Source organism: Mastomys coucha, unplaced genomic scaffold (genome assembly GCF_008632895.1).
Source record: "Mastomys coucha isolate ucsf_1 unplaced genomic scaffold, UCSF_Mcou_1 pScaffold22, whole genome shotgun sequence".
Taxonomy (NCBI): Eukaryota; Metazoa; Chordata; class Mammalia; order Rodentia; family Muridae; genus Mastomys; species Mastomys coucha.
Window position 1 is genome coordinate 150,271,736 of NW_022196905.1, and position 20,383 is coordinate 150,292,118.

The 20,383-nt window shown below is 36.6% G+C and overlaps 1 pseudogene; it reads right to left on the reverse strand.

Moving 5' to 3' along the window:
- Positions 1–18,312: 18,312 nt before the first annotated feature.
- LOC116071675 lies at positions 18,313–18,431 on the reverse strand (annotated as a pseudogene).
- Between the last annotated feature and the right edge of the window lie 1,952 nt (positions 18,432–20,383).

Below are 20,383 nucleotides of genomic sequence, written 5' to 3' on the forward strand. Positions count from 1 at the left end.
TTACTTGGTTTTTAAAGTATAAGCTAAACAAGCAATAAAAAGGGGAATGCGGTGTGCTAGTATTTCAAAAAAAAATTGTTAGTCAAAGTGCAGGTATAATATAGTAATATGTTATTTAATAGTATAATTAAATTAGATATTTTGAGAGTAGAATTTATATTTATTGTGTTTTTAAATGAAATGCCAGTGGGAATCTTGTTAAGCTATTAGGCTCATCTCACAGCCTTTTTAATTCAGTGTCACTGAGGAATCGATGGAAACATAGCACCTTAGCTATCTAGATGACTAGTGTGAGGCATATCTACCTTCACACCTTCTGATACAACTTCAAGACACACCAAGATAGTGGACTGGGGTTCTTCAGTAGTTGGAAGCATGGGACTGTGAGGTGGCTCAGAAATTAGAAGCACTTGCTGCTAATTCAGAAGACTAGAAATGAATTCTCAAAGTTTATGTGATATAGATAAAAACCACCTGTAACTCTAGTTCAAAGGGTTGTCTGGGCTTATTACCTCCTCAGATACCTGGTCTCAAATGTACAAAGAATCACACCTACACAGGAACATACATAAAAAATAAAATAAAATCTTCAAATCTTAGGAAAACCATAATATGCAGTATCATAGGAATTAAAGAGTACAGATGTAACTGTGCTAGAATAATGATAATAAAAGACATTTTAGATATGCCTAGCAATCACTATATTAATTTTGTATGATTAATATGAGAAGGTTTGAAGGCCTAATGACTTGAAACTATGCCTGTATGAAGCACTGCTATAGAGAAAGAATGCAATGAATATTCTTTCACATAGTATATTTTTGCACATGAACATTTTACTTATGAAATAGATCAGCAGACAATTGGAGGAAATATCCACAGGCAGTCTTGAAACTTATTAATGTAGTCAAGTGACAGAATGTCTGAACATAGTATGATCTATCGATTTCTTTTGTAAGTACATTACCAACAATCAGGAAATGCTGGCTTGCATTTCATACAGCATGTTGGTGAAAATTTGTAGTGTTCTAATTCTAAAGATTAGGTTTGTAGCTTCCACTTTTCCTTGCATTTCCTGAGCCACTAACAAAAGCTTGGAATACCCAAGATACAATTCACAGACCACATGAAGCTCAAGAAGGAAGACCAAATTGCGGGTGCTTTGGACTATCTTAGAAGGGGTCACAAAATACTCACAGGAGCAAATACAAAGACAAAGTGTGGACCAGAGATTGAATGGAAGGTCATCCAGAGACTACCCCACCTGGGGATCCATCCCATATACATTCACCAAACACAGACACTATTGTGGATGCCAAGAAGTGCATGCTGACAGGAGCCTGATATAGCTGTCTCCTGAAAGGCTCTACCAGAGCCTGACAAATACAGAGCCAGATGCTTGCAGGCAACCATTGGACTAAGCAAGGGGTCCCTAATGGAGGAGTTAGAGAAAGGACTGAAGGAGGTAAAGGGGTTTTCAACCCCATAGGAATAACAACAATATCAACCAACCAGACCCCCCCATAGCTCCCAGGGTTGAAACCACCAGCCCAGGAGTACACATGGAGGGACCCATGGCTCCAGCCATATATGTAGCAGAGGATGTCCTTGTGGAACATCAATGGGAGGAAAGGCCCTTGGTCCTGTGAAGGTTTGATGCCCCAGTGTAGGGGAATGGGAGAGTAGGGAGGTGGAGTGGGTGGGTAGGTGGGTGGGGGAGCACTCTCATAGAAGCAGGGGCAGGGGGATGGGATAGAGGCTTTCCAAGGAGCGGAAAAAAAACAGGAAATATACAACATTTGCAATGAAAATAAGGAAAATATCCAATAAAACAACAACAAAGAAATCTAAAAAAAAAAAAAATAAGGGGTTGCATACAAAAGTAAGTTTGTTACATATATAGCCTCTACTTAGAAGAATTATTACAAATTTTCTACAGGATATTAGTCTATTTGCAATGTGTCTTTCACCCTGAAGAGAGAGAAAAATGTGTAGAGATAGGAAAGTAGAGAAGAAATGGGGCATAGAACTCTGTGATTTCTTGGGTGGGAGGAGAGTGCCCTCTGTCATTGTTGCTTCAAGACTGAAGGAAGAAGGAGATGAGCTACAGAACTTCAGAGAGCTCTCAGAGATGAGAATTATTCCTGGCTGAGAGCCAGTAAACTCACTCCTACAATAGAACTAGAGTGTGACAACTGTGAGAATAGTTTCGGAAGTTCATTCTACTTTAGAATTTCTAGAAAGAGATGTGGTCTTGTGGGCATCTTGGCTTTGCCTTGTGAAGTCCAAAACTTGTAGTGTCTGGAGTTCTTACCTAAGGGACTACAAGATAGAAGTGGGCCATGGTGTTCATCTACAACTGACATTATGTTAGATATGTGTGGAACACTTCATACTTCCAAAAAACATGGTTGTTTCAACAAACATAAAAGTGTTATATTAGGCACTTTATCATGGACTTTGCTTATCAATGCATTAAGCCTATACAATTGCAAGTAGTAACGCAGAACAGGACTGAAACAAACTGGAGTAGGTATAGCTTAGTTCTTAAATAATGCCCCAAAACCAATTTTAAGGCTTTGTCTCTGCTTAAAGCTACCAAGAGTGGTAGAAATTATAATAGATGATGCTTAATGGCAGTTCTTCCTATCTTTATGATAATGTCCTTAGCAGGGATTGTGGGAACCTCTTCTTTTCTCTTTCACCCCTTCCCGTCTAGCACTGAGGTAAAGGGTTTAGTTCTAGGATAAACTATCTACTGAAGTGTACAGTGATTCATCATACCCCAAAGCAACATGAGAATTAAACAGGCCACAGAATTTCTGAATCTCTAAGGCAATATAAAACTTTGCTCTTTATAATTTTAATTATGTTGATATTTGTTACAGTCATTGAAAGCTGGCTTACAAAGGGACCATAGGGATTAACATGAATCTTTTCCCTCTAGTTCACTAATATTTATTCCATTGCTAGCTTGTATAAATCTTCCCAATTTAGATGTATGTATCAATTTATATAGATCATTGCCTAATCTAAAATACACCAGAATTGTATTATCAGTTAAACCTTTCCCTGTAACTATTCTGATAGCCTTGTATTTAGGTTTCATATTCTTTTTCAGCCTTAGAAACTTATTCGTAGTTGTCTAATGAACCAAAAATAGATTTTATCAAAACACTGAAAATTTTGAACATGTGCTTATAAATATCAGAAATATCTCCTATCCACATAGTAAGAAATACTTTGTCTGATTGTCATTAACAAAGACCATGTTCAGAAATCCAGTAGAAATTGTTATATCATTTTACCATGTGTATTGAGTAATACGGATATGAAATGATGTAGTGGCCAGGTTCTATTTACTCTAAGGTATTAACATTCATCTACTTCTATGAATGTGAGGAAAAGCACAAATTTTCTCTTTTGGATTTTTAAATTAGCTGAAGATAGTGCAAGTTATGATATTTCCATTTTGTAGTGTATGTCAGAGTTTAGCACAACAGTAGAATAGACTTAATGTAGCACAAGGAACTAGTTAATATAGCATGAAGTAACAATACTCAATTTTTCATCTTTCCCACTAAAGTCATAATTAAAACAAACAAACAAACATACAGAAGCACAGAAGTGAACACCTAACTTTGCAGTTTCTTGGGCATTATGTGTAGCAAATACTAAGCCAATCAATCCATCTTTCACTTGGGAAATAAGTAACTTCAGTCTATTCCCATAAGGCTTACCGCAGGGAATACTGCAATGATGAGAAGCTATCCTCTCCCTCCCTCTCCCTCTCCTTCACTTCCTCCCTCCCTCCATTCCTCCCCCTCCCTCCTTCCCTCTCCCCCCCCCACTTCTCTATCCTATTGCTCACCCTATGCATGTGATTCCCAGAGACTCAAATCAGGTGTCTTTATCATTCTCTAAGCTCTTATTATTTTGAGAGAGGCCAGGAGCTCAACAGATCTACCTGTCTCTGACTCTCAGTTCTGAGGCTACAGACACATTTGGCCATTGCTTAGCTCTAAGCCCAGGGAGTTTAGAGGTCAGGTGGGGTGGGGAGTGGGGACATCCACATGGAGACAGGATGTTGGGGCAGAGGTATGGAATGTAGAACAGTCGGAGGGTGGATGGGCTGGGGAAAAAAGTATGAGTGTAAATAAATAAATAAACAAATACATTTTTTAAAATAAAAAAAAAAAACTTATTCTGTGACCCAATATTTGATATGGCCTTTTCTAAAGAATCTTTCTGTGCATTCCACTATTGGTTGGGTCTGATCAGTATGAATTCACATGTTTGACTACATGTAACTTTTACAAACTTTATGGCACACATACATACTGATTGTGTTTCAGAATAGTTGCTTTATAAGAATATTCTTTTTTACTGTTTTGTTGATTTGCTATGTCTATATGCCTACCAGTTATCAAAACTGAAATGGTTATATTATATTTCCAATTTATAACAAATTTACTTCTAAAATCACCTTCCTCAAGTATAACTTTGGGACCTTGTTGCTTACTCTAGACAATGTTTTTTGTTTTTTTTGTTTTTCTCAAATGATACTTTACCAATAAGTGTAGCATTCTTGAGACAATTTTATTTCTATTTTCTCTGATAATAGATACTGATGCAGCTATTTTGCTCTTTCTGTTGACTTTTATTCATACAGCATCACCATATTTTGTATCAAGTTCTAAAATAAGTCTCATGTATACATAAAATGATACATTCAATACTTAAATTACTTCTACTGGTGTAATTAAAACAACCCAAGAAAAGTGCTCTGAGAAACAATTTATCTAATACTCTTGGTCACATTGCCACTGTAATAAAGACACCAAGAAGAAAGAATGTGTGTATTCAGATTAATTTATCCTTAGTATAAAGACCATATTTTCAACTCATGGAACAGTTCAACCCATGTTGGGCAGGTCTTCCAACTTCAATTAACCTAACCAAGGTAATTCCTTATAAGCATCACAAGGAACTAGTTTCCTGGTTGATTCTAAGGTTTTGATAATACATTCTTTCAGCATCTGCTTTTTCACCTTATTTGTTTTGTTTTTGTTTTTGTTTTTGTTTCTTTCTTTTTTTTTTTTTTTTTTTTTTTTGCCTTAAGCTGTGTTGTGGTTCATTGCTGCTGCTACTGCTACTGCTGTTACTGTTGTAGTGGTTGCTATTGCTACTGGTGTGTGTGTGTGTGTGTGTGTGTGTGTGTGTGTGTGTGTGTGTGTGTGTGTAAAAGAAAAACAGTGACAGAGAGAGTCAGAGAGACACCCAGAGAGAGACACACTGTGTGAGAGACAGAGAGACCAAGAGACAGAAAAATGAGAAATTATTTGGGTAATTGATTATTGTAGTACTCTCTTTTAGTTGCATTACTTCTTAATTTAAGTTTTTATACTGGAGATTGAGAATACAATAAGGTTACTTGATATTACTAGTTTTATATTTGTATATTTGTATAGCTAGTAAAGTTCTCCAGTGTCCAAATTGATAAAGTATGGTAACACAGTCAGATTGTTTCCACTAACCTGGAATATAATTAACCAGACTTCTCTGGATTATCTGTTACACATGTTCAGCTAAATATAGAGTAATGAGATGGAGATTTGGGTAGCTCTGAATGCCTTCCTTGGTTAAATCATTACATGTGCTTTTGGCCTGTAAGTGGAGAGAAGAGGCATGGTATATTACATAGGCTTCTTAACTCTGGCCACACTACTAATGAAGCATAACTTCTCAAAAACAAGACTAGGCCTCTTGGCTGATAGTAGATACCACATAAAAGTGGAACCCTTCTTCTCTCTAAAATGTAAATAAAATGCTAGAGTAATAACAGGTCCTGGTGTATGAGTTTGACTGAAAAGTAAAATGTATATAGTTCCTAGAACTGCTGGACCAGTTCCCACCCCTCTGGACAGATAATAGTGCTTTTAACAGTCAGGTGAGAGGACCACTGGGAAAGCATGCCAAATAATACGATGTGCCTTTGTTCTTCTGTCTTCCCAACTAATTACAAAATCCCTCCTTCTGCTGAATTGGAAAGGCACATAAGTGAGCAGATGGACAGCCTTGTGGGTCTCTGGGGTCTATAGTCTTATCTCCAGTGAGGGCTTTTATTTGCTAATTGAAGCTGAGTTTCTGGAGGAAGGGACCAATGTAAACCTATCCTTATTGTTTCTCTGGTGTGTAGAATTTACACCTTCAGAAATGCATTCAATAATCTCATTCTTCATGTTTTGACTTGGATATTTTCTTTCTTTTCTTTTTCTTTTTCTTAAAATGGGTCCCTGCCAGGTGGTCTTCATTTTTTTATTTTAATTTTTTATTAGATATTTTTTATTCACATTTTGAATGATATCCTCTTTCCAGGTTTCCCCTCTGGAAAAAAAAAAAAAAACTACCCTGTTCCTTCCTCCCTTCCCCTGCTCACCAACCCACCCTTCCCATTTTCTGGCCCTGGCATTCCCCTATGCTGGGGCATAGAACATTCACAGTACCAAAGGCCTCTCCTCCCATTGATGACTAACTAGGCCATCCTCTGCTACATATGCAGCTGGAGCCATGAGTCCCACCATGTGTACTCTTTGGTTGGTAGTTTAGTCCCTGGGAGCTCTCAGGGTACTGGTTAGTTCATATTGTTGTTCCTCTTAAGGAGCTATAAACCCCTTTAGCTCCTTGGATCCTTTCTCTAGCTCCTCCATGGGGAACCCTGTGCTCAGTCCAATGGATGGCTGTGAGCCTCTACTTCTGTATTAGTCAGACACTGTCAGAGCCTCTCAGGAGACAGCTATGTCAGGCTCCTGTCAGCCAGCACTTGCCTGCATCCACGATAGTGTCTAGGTTTGGTGATTGAATATGGGAAGGATTCCCAGGTGCGGCAGTCTCTGGATTGTCCTTCCTTCAGTCTCTGCTCCATAGTTTGTCTCTGCAACTCCTTCCATGGGTATTTTGTTCACCCCTTCTAAGAAGGATCAAAGTATCAACACATTGGTCTTCCTTCTTCTTGAATTTCTTGTGGTTTGTGGATTGTATCTTGGGTATTCTGAGCTTCTGGGTTCAGTATAGAACTTTGATAGTTATTAAAACTATGGCTTCTTACATTTAATTTACATTTTTTATTTATTTGGTTTTGAGACAGTCTTTCACTGCAGTCCAGGCTGGCCTCATACAACCCTCCCGCCTCAGTCTCACTGATGCTACTGGTAGTTTTGCTCTTAATTTTCGTGTGTGTGTGTGTGTGTGTGTGTGTGTGTATGTGTGTGTGTGTTCTAAGCACATGTGATGCTTCATGAGGATAGGAGCTATGTTGGAGCTGTAAGACAAGCAGAAGGAACTCAATAAATCTCTAATAAATGTACCATTAAAAACATACAATTATATAAGTAAGTGAATAGCTGATCTATAAATTTAATTAGCATGATACTGAATGTGTACATCTTTCTTAAATTGATAAAAAAAAGACCAGTCATGAGTTAGTATAAAGATTATCTAGTCAAAGGATGCTAAAGCAAGTTCCACATGTAGACAATTAATGAACCAAATTAGGAGGAAAATGATGGGAAAAATCAGATACAGTTTTGTTTGATTGTGAAAAGTTTCAAGAAACAGTTGATTAAGGCTGGAAATTGGGTAGAGCCAGTAATTGTACAGTCACCTTAATGTATAGATTTATATGTGAAATACTTTGATTTGACTCACTATAACTTGATGATAGAGCTCACTGAAATTGTGCCACTGAACTTGCAATAATAATGGAAAATGGAAATTAGTATTAAGTTCTTGGTAAATAATGAATTCACTGAAAGGCAGAAAAGGGAACAGAAAATCTTGACTCTCTGGGAGTACCTCTGCTCAAAGGTTAAGATAGACTATACTGTAGTTTAGAATTTAGAAGGGAATTTTGAAAGGTATTATGGTGTTGCATGGAATAAATGTTACCATTATTGCTATTATTTATTGCTTCATTTTAGGAGTCAGCAATTGCCATTAGAAAATATTATGTATTATTTTATAAAAATCAGAGGACAAGGAATAAAACAAAACCCTTAGAGGTAGTTAATACTTTCTGAGAGGATTTGTAGTAATTGAGAATACACAGTCACATTATATAGAGTTAACACAGAAATCAGGTGGTAAATAAAGGTATAAATGTAGAATACTTTTCATAGAACTCAAGAAAATAGAGATCTGGACACTTTGTTGAGTTAGAGATGATGTCAATATCCTCCAAAGACCTGTCTGAGTGAAGTGGCAGAAGTCTGAGCTGGTGGCATATGGAAGATGAGATGGTGACTGAAGCTGTGAGAGTCTGTGATGACTATTCTTGAAATGCACAATGAACCACTTCCCTGGAAGCAGAGTTTATAATGCTAAAGCCAGCTGTAAGACAGAAAGTTAAATGCCACTCCAGACACATAACGATTATATTATAAGTTTATATATTTTCAGGTTGAATTCTAGTTTGTAGTTGAACACTGTAACTACTTAAAATCTCTAAACATAAACACAAGAAGAAAGGCAGCAATATACAATGTGTTTGAGTCCAACAGAAAGCAGACATCATGATGGAATTGAATGCCAAAAACAAATCAAACTAAGATAGAAATGATCAATAGATATGCATATTAATTTTCTCTATTAAGGCATTATAATCTCTTTGGTCCAGATCCCCAAATTTGGGGGTAATTTCACATGTATATGCACACACAGACATGGGGAGAGGTTAAGACCGACAGAGAAACTCTGAGAGAGGGAGATAGAGACAGAGATGAGAGAGACAGAGATAGATATATAGATAGAGAAAAGACAGACAGAGAGAGGCAGACACAGACAGAGTCAGTAGAGGTACAGACAAAGAAGAAGAAACAGAGACAGAGACAGAGAAATGTTCAGTAAAGGTCCAGAATGCATACATTTCTGATATCTTGAAGGAGAAAGGATAGAAAGTAGGACTGATCAGAGCCTTGGCCTACAGCACAGCTTAGAAATTGGATAACCTAGGCAAGGATAATGAAGAGAGAAAGAACCTACAAGTAAGACTATTACACTTAACTCTTTTGAGAAATGCTAGGCAATTCTGGTGCCCACTATATTGCTAGGCTTGCAAAAACGTCATGTAAAGGTGGTTTGTTGCTCAGTATTGGATGTTAGGATGTCTAATATCAAAGGACCTGCATATTTGTCTGGGTTGGACTGGTATCTGGCTCAACAATAGTAATTTCTGTGTGCATTTATTTCCTGAAAAGGACAGATTGGTCTGCTAATGGTTCTTTTTAAAGAACATTGACCCACTGTGCACTCTTAGATCAAATACACTATTTCTAAATTCTGTGAGGAACTGATTGCAACATAAATTTTCCAGGGGCTCAACTGCTCAAACCTCCTCATAGTAGTTCTAGGTATGAGCCTTTGCCCATGGTTGTCTTATGGCCATCATAAATATTCAATATCATCTCTCTTCTTAACTTTTGTGATGTAGCACCTAGCATCATCTGGAAATTAATCAAATATAAATGTGTGTGTGTGTGTGTGTGTGTGTGTGTGTGTGTGTCTGAATTTACATGGAGGTCAGATTTCACCTTTATTACCTTTATTCAGGAGCAATTTACCTTGTTTTAAACATACATTCTTTGTTATCAGTTAAAATATAGTTGAGGATACAAAGCTTAGTTAGGGAACCTCAGGAATACAGCAACCCCCACCTGCCTAGCACTATGATTAAAGTGTGCTTGGTTCTTCTTTGTGTGGTATCTGGAGAGCCAGCTCAGGTCCCTGCACAAGCATTTAAACCTTCAGTAACATCAAATTCTATAAAAGTAAAGGGTGTGTACCCACATAGCAATAGATATCGTGCTTAAGAGGAAGAAATCAGTGTTTTCCTATACATTTAAATTTTCTTTACTACTGTGCATTGGAAGGAATTGTAAGCAGGTTGTGGCATGGCACTGATGTTCCCTTCTGAGTACCTTAGAAATTCCTATATCACATTTTATACACTTTTCTGTTGGTTGACAACTAAGCTGATTCCATGACTTGGCCATTGTGAACCCTATTGCAGTAAATGTGACATATACTCTATACCTCTGTGCCATGTTCACTTAGAGAATGAATGTAAAAGAGATCACCATATAAGCTAGGATCTAAAAGACGAACAGAATATGCTTTCCTCCATTTGTAAAGTGAGAATTTTAGACACATTAAATTGCTTATAGACACATAAAACCACAGGAAAGGGCAAGAGACTAAGAAGGTAAAAGAATAGGGAAGAGTATAGGTGAGGTCAAAGCATAGGATCAACTAAGAGAAACTGTCCATATGAGACTTGCCATTGTGTATAATGAATATGCAGCAGTTGGAAAAGAAATTGATTTTTCAGAGCTTATTGTTTGAATTATAATTATTGTGCCATTTAAAACAATTGTTCCACTGACTGTTTGAAATCCTATGAATACCTTCCACCTGTGTGACTTAAAGAGTCTGTGTTGGAAAGGGGCAATAAGGACTTCAGTGGAAAAGCTTTGAAGATATTTAAATCCATGTGACTGATTTTCTTGGATGCTGAAAATGAAAAAGAGAAGGAGAACAAATGTGGAGTTTAATTGTTTTGCAAATACATGGGCTGTGCCTGAGGCTGGCACCTGTGACAAGGATGAGTATTTGAAGCTTCCTGGGCCTGTTATGCCATTTATGTGACAATTAAAGGCATTAGGAATTACTCCTTGTTTTGGCCCAATATACTATTATTTGTGAAATTTCATTCGGATTTTTCCTCATAATGTTTTCTTTTGTAAGTGAGTGCCTTCATTCTCATGACCAACCATTTTTTCTCTTCAGAAGAAAGCACTAGGGGGTAATTCATTTTGTGTCCCCTCTCCCAGGTGCTGGATATCCAGCTTGGCATATATTTCCAAGAACCAGGTTTTGGTTAGCACCCAGTTGTAGCTGGTATAATTGGCACTCTGCTGCAAACACACCTCTACTAAATATGTTCAACATAATCCTGCTGCCACTGCTGGGTTCCTGCACATTTTTGGATTTCTCTGACCCAATGAAAGCAAAAGTTGCTAACAGGTATGAGTGAACAGGTTTGTATGAAAAAATGCATGTGAGCCAGCTGGCCCTGTGTTTGTGCACTGAAGCAGGGTCACAGATCTTGTATGGTCTTAATAAACAGCATCAACGGACTTCATATGTACTTTGGTTCTAATCTGTGGCCTATGGCATCATTTCCTGGGATTTAGTGCAACATTAATAAAAAGGACTATTTCAAATTAAGCACACACAAGTGCTGTATTATAAATCAGTTTTAATTTCTTTTCATTTTTTTAGTAAAAAGAATACCATATAGGTTACTGCCGTTTATAGTGTTGACCTAGATTACCTGTAAAACCAGCTTGAGTTAAAGGTTACTTTTCTTTTGAGTTCCTTATTGGCTTGTGTTTACTATTTTTAAAATACACATCACACACACTCATATACACACACAAATATACACACATACAAACACATACATTTGCTTTCAAGAAATATCATTTAGGTAGTACAAGCTCATGTGTACAGGTTTAGCCTTTAGTTTAGAAGAGCACTGCACATTTGTTTTTGCAGCCCCTCTTAATCTACTGTGACAATAAATTAGTCTCTGATTTAAATTAAAGCAAGTTGCAGGGTAATTAGAAGCGGTTTTTCTTTATTATTTCCCCATCGTTCTCCAGTGTAACTGCCATTACATAATCTAGAAAAAAAGGAGGTTCTTTGATGATTTGCTATCAGTTACACATATCAGAATTATATGTGTAAGTAATTAATTAAGAAATTTTTACTAATTTCTTAAAGTTTATTTTTCATAATAAAATATGAAGCTAAACAAACTAACTTTTATGTTGTTGTCCATATACATGTTCTGTGCTCCCCAATGAAATCTAGGTTGTTTGCTTAGAGATGTAAATAGGTTGGGTAAGAGATGCTGTTTGAAATACATCTGTATTGGATAGTATAATATAAAGCCTGAGAAGTTAGACTCTGATATTTCCTATGTTAAATGTCAATATATGCTGTTTCTATTACTTCAATAGTCAAATTATAAGTGAACTGCATGTTCTTAATATTTATTATTAAGTATTCTATCTGAAAATACAAATGAAATGAGTGAACAAGTAAGATAGTTCATCAGGTAAAGGTATACTTGCTGCCAGCCTGACAACCTGATTTTGATCCATGGACCTTACTTGGTGGAATGCAAGAACCAAAGAACCAAATCTTTCAAGTTCTCCTCTTGACTCCATAGGTAGGCAGCAGTGGATGCATGTCCTTCCCTTCCAAGTACATACACAGACACACAAACTCTTCCCTCTCTCTCTATCTCTCTCCTTCTCTCTCTCTCTCTCTCTCTCTCTCTCACACACACACACACACACACACACACACACACAAACATCAAACACACACACAAACATCAAACACACACTTACATTCCAAAACACACATATGAGTAAACAAATGTCATAAACTGTAAAATTTTAATTAAAGCATGGTGGATAAACAAGAGCTCCAGCATTTGATCACTTAAAGAACCCCACACTCCCCAATCCAACGCTTCAAACTCAAGAGTCCTGATGACCTATTCTGCCTATTCCTGCAGTAATTATGAACTGGGAATGAGAACTTAGAGACCATATTTTCTGAAGCCTCTACTCTATAGAATTATTCATTTTGATTCCACAATGCCTCCCTAACAGTAAGAAAGATTGTGCACAATTGTTTTATTACATTGTATTGTTCATGGGATTCATATGTTTGATGAAAATCTCCTTTCTGTAATGTGAAATAGCCATGAGGATGCTCATCTTTCTGGAAGTGAAGAAGGAAGAGTTGACATTGGAAACATGAAAATTGAACTCAGAGAAACCACTAAAGAGAGGCTAGAAGGCTCCTTTAATTGTCCAAGATATCTTGATTAGTTTGAATTAGTGCTAAAGACTGGGATTGGCTATCAAGCCCTAACTTTCTTTTAATTTGCTTTGGGGATTAACTGTCATGAAGACCTTTGCCCAAGACACAGGTAACAACCTTGACATGTAATATTGTAAATCTTCTGGGACTTTAAGAAACAGCTTTTCCATAATCACACATATACTAACAGGAGCACATGAACACACATCTCCTTTTCAATTTTAAGGGATAAGATGTATAAGGTGCAGCTTCCCAGTAACATGCAGACTTTCACACTGGGTAAAAACAATTCTTTTAGAATAAAACACAATTGTGTTTTGAGACATGAAAATGATGAATGACGGCTACTGGTGACAACCAATAAGAGGCAGATGCCTACATTTTTCTACAGGCTATGGTTATCTGTCATAGAGAAAACATAAAGAAAACTATCAAGCAAGGCTCCTCCACTTTCAGTACTAGATCTCACTTCGTTACAATTGGTTCAAAACCATTACGCAACAGAAGGTGATCAATGGCACAACTTAATGACACAAATAAAGTGGTCTCTTGAGAATTGTTCTTTAGTAATCTGTGAATGTCTACTTATTTGATATGAGCATGCTTCCTTATAACAGTAAATAAAATAAAAGAAAATGGACAATCATTTACATCATGTTGATGGCTGGATCTACCAGAATTACCAATTCCCTTTAAATCTTATAGCAACATGAATACTTACATCCAAGCAAGTCATTATAATAGTGAAAAATGGAGATGACCAAAATTAAGATGTCATAACAAAAATAACAGATACAGTGAAATATATTATGATAACACAATATAGGTCCTGAGACTCCCTCTGTTTAATTAACATGCCCTTGATAAATGTGCATGCTGTAAGGTGAGATGCATATAAACATATTCAGAGTTCATTGGATTTTCTTCTCAGCTCCCTGCACCAAAAGATAAATGTAATTTTGCCTGTGATAATAGGCTTGCTGGAAAAAATGTCATTAAATCTTTATTCAAAATCTGTCCCTTTTCCCACCATCTTCAAGGCTTACATGATTCAAGAAGCAAGAAAGAGAAGGATGTGCATATTTGCATAAAAAGGAACTCATCTTGAAAAGAAGTAAAGGAATATATTTCTACTTTCATTTTCACCTTTGTTATTTTCATTTGTTCTTTTGTAAGAGGTTTTATTGTTCTTTTAACTTAACTTATTCCAGGAATTTTGCTATTACATATTTGAGTATTAGGTAGTACATTACCACTATAGTTTCTGTGACAGTGTTTAGGACAAAACGTGTGCTTTATGTTTTGAATTCAAGTCCAGTAAATGGGCTGTGTTTTCTACTCAAGTGGAAAGTATCCTAACTAAGAAATCCTTGGAAACAAATTACTGTTTTTTTTTTCTCCCAGATAAACAAAAATTGGAATGGAGGGTAGAAGGAAATGATTTCTACTCTATCTTTACAAACAGGTTCATGTCTGCCTCCTCTCACAGACAAACATTGAAACGGATTGTCAACATAATTTACTATAACTATATTGTGAAAATTACTATGCAACATTATGTCTTGACCTAAGCATGTTCCTTAGACCTCTGTTGAAACTATTGCTCAGAAAATAATTGAAACTTAAAAGGAGCAAACATGTTACTAGAATTACATTTGAAAAAAATTAATGTCTAGAGCCTTGTCAAACTCCACACTTCTCATGAGCTCAGACAAGTTTAGCTTGTTGGTCCTTGTCACTTGGAATACAGAGCAAGCGGAGAGAAGTGTGAGATCCTTTCTGAAAGGAGCTTGTACATAATTTCACAGGAAGAATTTCTTCATGGAAGAACATTCCCAGAACCCTCTTCTACCCCAAAATCCTGAGCAACAGTTCCATGGTTATTTTTTAAAAAATGTCCCCATACCTTCACATTTCTTAAGCCTTCAACGACAATGTCATCCATATAGTAGATGCAAAACAATTTGGGGGATGGTAAGAATTTGCAGATATAGCCCTATCTACTGGGATATATTTCAGGCAGGCTACCTGAGAACTGTGTGCAAGCACAGTAAAAATAAACCACAGACCAATCCATGCAAATGGTGATTAAAATAATAGTGTGACTAGGTCATTTGTCAGGAGACTACTATCATAGGTCTGTGGTGGCATCAAAGCTATTGGGAGCCACAGGTCCCCAGAATGAAACCCTCAGTATTTGACTATGATCCTATTATCACATGAGCTGTTTCCTATGGACTTAATCATAAGTGGTATGTGAAATTCTAACCAGAAGTGGGTTCCATCGTTATGAGACATTTTCTCTGCATATGTAGGGATTGTTATCTTGTCTCCTATAAATTAATATGGTTAATATAAATATGGTTGAAGTATGTCTGTTTCATAATGCCATATTATTTTTTCTGATGTAACCAATTTGAATATGCTTTTATTAGTGTTTTTTGTAACTTGTTATACATTTTTAGGAGTTCTGATAAAAGGTTAACTTTCATGTTTGTGCCAGTCTACTTCATTGTTTTTATTCAGGAACAAGCCTTATATTTACCCAGCCTCAGCTTTATTCTCTTTTAGAGATTTATCTGCATATTTCTTTATCACCATGATTACTCAGCTTGATTAGATCTAAATGAGTCAAGCAACATAATCTCTAAACAAGAAAAAGTAAATTCATGTGCATACATGTTAAAATTTATTAATACTCCTCTCATCAATTTCATTTAATAAATATACAAAAATATTGTTGACAGAGGTAATATAAGGTTTAGCGAGTCCCTTTTTATTCTTTTTTAAAATCTTGATTTATATTGTGGAATACTCTTTAGATCATAACACATGAAAATAAAGTAAATATTAGGGCTATAGAATATTGAAAAATCCCTTGTTTTCTTTCACAATAATTCACAAAAATTAAAGAATGTCAACGTGGGTTTTTAGGCTTCATGCATCAAAGTGACGGAGTGGAAATTCAGGAATAGCAGGCTGCTCCCCAGAGTCTGCTCCAGGTTGGGACCAGATGGTCCTTTCTTTCCCTCCTCTGTGAACAATTGGAGCACTTCTGACCACAGCTGCACTGTGGAGGGAAGTGCTCAGAGACTGGATGTGTGAACTGAAAACCTATGGAAAGCTGCCTTTGGCGAGTTTAGACAAGCTCTGTTTCTAAGCTGGTAGGAGACTAGGAAATACTGGAGATATCCTTAAACCATCTAGTGTACTCTGGCATGCTGACTTGTTTTTCTTTTCTACTTTTACTTTCTTTCTTTCTTTGTTCTTAGTAACACAGCTATTTGTTACATCCAAAATCAAACCCTTATTGCAAAGTGACATTGTTGTCAAACAAGACAGAGAATGTTCACCAAAATGAATATATGAAGTGCTTTCATGATATCATGAAGACATGGTGGGAAAAGTCATCTATATCCAGTTTGTATTTTTGCATAGATCAATTAGCTTTGTTACAAACAAGTTTGAAGAGGGTAGAGATTAAAGATTTCAAAACTTATGAGACTTGGCTCAATTTAAATTATTTATAAATGATTTAATACTAAAAATGAAGTGGGCAGCCAGGTGGTGGTAGCGCACGCCTTTAATCCCAGCTATTTGGAGGCAGAGGCAGGTAGATTTCTGAGTTCGAGGCCAGCCTGGTCTACAGAGTGAGTACCAAGACAGTCAGGACAACACAGAGAAACCCTGTCTTGAAAAACAAAAACAAACCAAAAAATGAAGTTGGCAATCCATATACTTAAACAATTGTATTTGTTTAATAAATATACAGCTGTATATTTATTAAACAATAAAATTCAATAAGTTGCTTAAAGTGATATGAACCTTTTAAAGAGATTAGAGAGGTTTAGGTTTAGGGGAGAGAGTAATGTGAGCGCTTCATTAAACAATTAAATTATAAATTGCAGGAACTGAGGCAGGAGCCTGTTATTCTCTCAGAGATAAAAGAGGTCTATGGAATTCTTTTATTGAAGAATTATATTTAAATCATATTCTCAGATAATAAGTAGCATAAATTTAAAATCCTATATATTGAGAGGACCTTGGCCCTGTAAAGGTTCTATGTCCAAGTGTAGGGGAATGCCAGGGCCAGTAAGCATGAGGGGGTGGGATGGTAAGCAGGGGGAGGGGAGAAGGAACAGGGGATTGTTTTAGGTTTTTTTTTTCATGTGTTTTGGAGGGGAACCTGGGAAAAGAGATATTGTAAATAAAGAAAACATCTAATAATTAAAAAAAAAAAGAAAGAAAACTTAGTATCCACGTGGATGGATACCATGCCCAGCCAGTTACATTTAATATAGCTATATGTCCAGCATTCAGTGGACTATTCCAATCAGTGTTCTTTTACATTTTCTGGAAAAAAATAATATTTATGTTTAAATTAATATGATTATATTTGATTTATCATGCTGATGATCCCTACCATTTTACTTAATTCAATTTTACTTGAATATTGTCTCCAACAAATGCTATATCTCCCCAACATGAAGTGTTCTGCAGGGTCAGGGCTTCCCAGCCAAGACATTATCTTAAAAACCTAGTATTTATCCACAGGATTGTATAATTTTATTAGAATTGGTAGAAGATTATTGTGCATGTGAAATGTAAATTACCATCCTAAAATTTTAAATACATGCTCTTCTCCTTTCACCAACTCCCTTCATCATGTCTCCTGACTACTGCAATAGCCAACAAGCTCATGCACAGCACAGAACCAAAGAGCTGAGGATATTTCTACCAGTTATGGTGGCTTAAGCACCAAGTTAAAAGAATTCACATGTTCACCTTGACGTAGCAGTTGAGAACAGTAGTTAAATGGGGATCATAAAATCATTGAACATTGTGTGTAAAAGGATCCCTGACAAACCATATGACATCATTTTCAACTGAAAGAACTGTAGCTGTGAACTGTTTATTGATTATTTCAAAGCCGGATAGTTTGTCCCTATCACATTGGAATTATGACCTAGATTATCTATTGGCTGCTGCAGTGCTTGGTATATTGTGTTTCTTCAGTAAACATCCCCATCTCATAATCATCAGAGATGACATGGATGATTATCAGAGTTGTTGAACAGCAAAAATAACAAAGGGATGGTGGAGAGAATGCCAGAGAGGGATTCATGCAGAAGATTTGCTTTGAAAGAGTCTTGTCATCAGTCATCTATATGACACACAAAAGAAACATATGAACAGTATCTGGAAATATACCATATCAAGATTAGCCTTACAAAGGAACCAAGCCTCATATAAATAGGATATAAAACCAGGAAAAAAAAGGCATGTTTGTCTGTTTCTTTCTTTCTTTTTTTTTTTTTTTTTTTTTTTTTTTTTTTTTTTTTTTTTTTTTTATAAAGCCTACAGCACCTGGTATTTCCAGGAGGTCTCCCATCCAAGTGCTAACCAGGCCCTACCCAGCTTAGCTTCAGAGATCAGATGAGATCGGGAGCATTCATGGTGGTATTGCCATAGATCATGTTTGTTTCTTGAATTGTGTGTGTGTATGTGTGTGTGTGTGTGTTTGTGTGTGCATGCCTAGTTCATAGATGAGTAAGCAGAAAGACACGAGACTAATAAATTCCAGATATATTAATTAAATATGTTCATTGTTTCTGGCAAGGGCTAGAACATGTGGATTATGGATGAAAGTAAAGTTTCTTCATGCTTCTTGGAGATGCTCTCTATGTGTTAAAATATTTTTCATTATAATAGAATGAAACAATATGTATGTACACATGCATATATGTAGTGGTGCATATATATTCTCAAATACGCATATGCAGATACCCCACCTTACACAGCAACAGTTATATGCAGTTGGGAGCATTCATAAAATGAATCACCTGTTTTCTGGTATTCAAAGGCAGATAGATATGGGTTGGTTACTTTTCCTCTCCATTTGTTTTTTGTTTGTTTTTCATTTTTATTGGTTATTTTATTTATTTACATTTCAAATGTTATCCTCCTCCCAGTTTTCCCTCCATAAGCCCCCTATACCCTCTATGAGGGTGCTACCACACATGAACAACCACACCTTTCTCAGGGCCCTAGAGTTCCACTATCCTGGGTCATCAAGCCACAGGACCAAGAAGCTTCCCCCTCCCAGTGATGCTAGATAAGGCAGTCCTCTACTACATATTCAGCTGGAACCATGGATACCCCCTGTGTACTTTGGTTGGTGGTTTAGTCCTTGGGATGTCTAGGGGTTCTGGTTAGTTGCTATTATTCATTCTATGAAGTTGGAAACCCCTTCAGCTCCTATAGTTCTTGCCCTAACTTCTCCATTGAAGTCCCCATTCTCTGGCCAATGTTTGGCTGTGTACATCCACATCTGTATTGGTCCAGCTCTAGCAGAGCCTCCCAGGGAACAGCTATACTAGACTCCTGTCAGTAAGCACTGCTTGGTATCAGCAATAGTGTCTAGATTTAGTGTCAGAAGATAGGATCCTTAGCCATCAAGGAAATGCAAGTCAAAACAACCCTCAGATTCTACCTCACACCAGTCAGAATGGCTAAGATCAAAAACTCAGGTGACAGCAAATTCTGGCAAAGTTGTAGAGAAAGAGGAGCACTCCTCCATTGCTGGTGGGATTGTTAGCTGATACAACTACTCTGGAAATCAGTCTGGAAGTTCTTCAGAAAATCAGAAATAGTTCTACCTGAGGACCCAGCTATACCACATCTGAGCATATACCCAAAAGTTGCTAACCTATAACAAAGACAAATGCTCCACTATTCATAGCAGCCTTATTTATACTAGCCAAGAGCTGGAAACAACCAGATACCCCTCAACATAGAAATGGATACAGAAAATGTGGTACATTTACACTATGGAGTATTACTTAGCTATTAAAAACAATGATTTCATAAAATTTGCAGGAACTTGAAAATATCCTGAGTGAGGTAACGCAGTCATGAAGGATCACACATAGTATGTACCCATTGATAAGTAGAAATTGGCCAAAAAGAAGCTCAGAATTTCCACGATACAACTCACAAACCATATGAAACCCAAAAAGAAAGATCACACCAAAGTGTGGATGCTACAATCCTCTCCATTTGTAAATCCTAAGCAATACAAGTCAACAAGGTGTAAAGTTGCTAAGCTTAGATACAACTCAGACAAATTATCATCCCATGTGTATTGTTCATTAACTATCTCCTGTTTGATCAAAAATGTTGATATTTCTCTGTAGCCTTTTTTCACAATTTTATTAAATATCTAGTTTCTCTTTTCATTTTTCTACAGAGTAGTATGGCAGAATGGTGCCATTTGAAAGAATTCCAGCCCTGTGTATCCTCCAGCATATTTTCATGTTGTATACTCTACACTTTCTCACTGTGCCTGGGACCTTTCCACATCAAATTCTGAGTCATTCAATATTGTTTTAATAGGACTTCCTTTGCTGAAAAGTTTATATTTCTC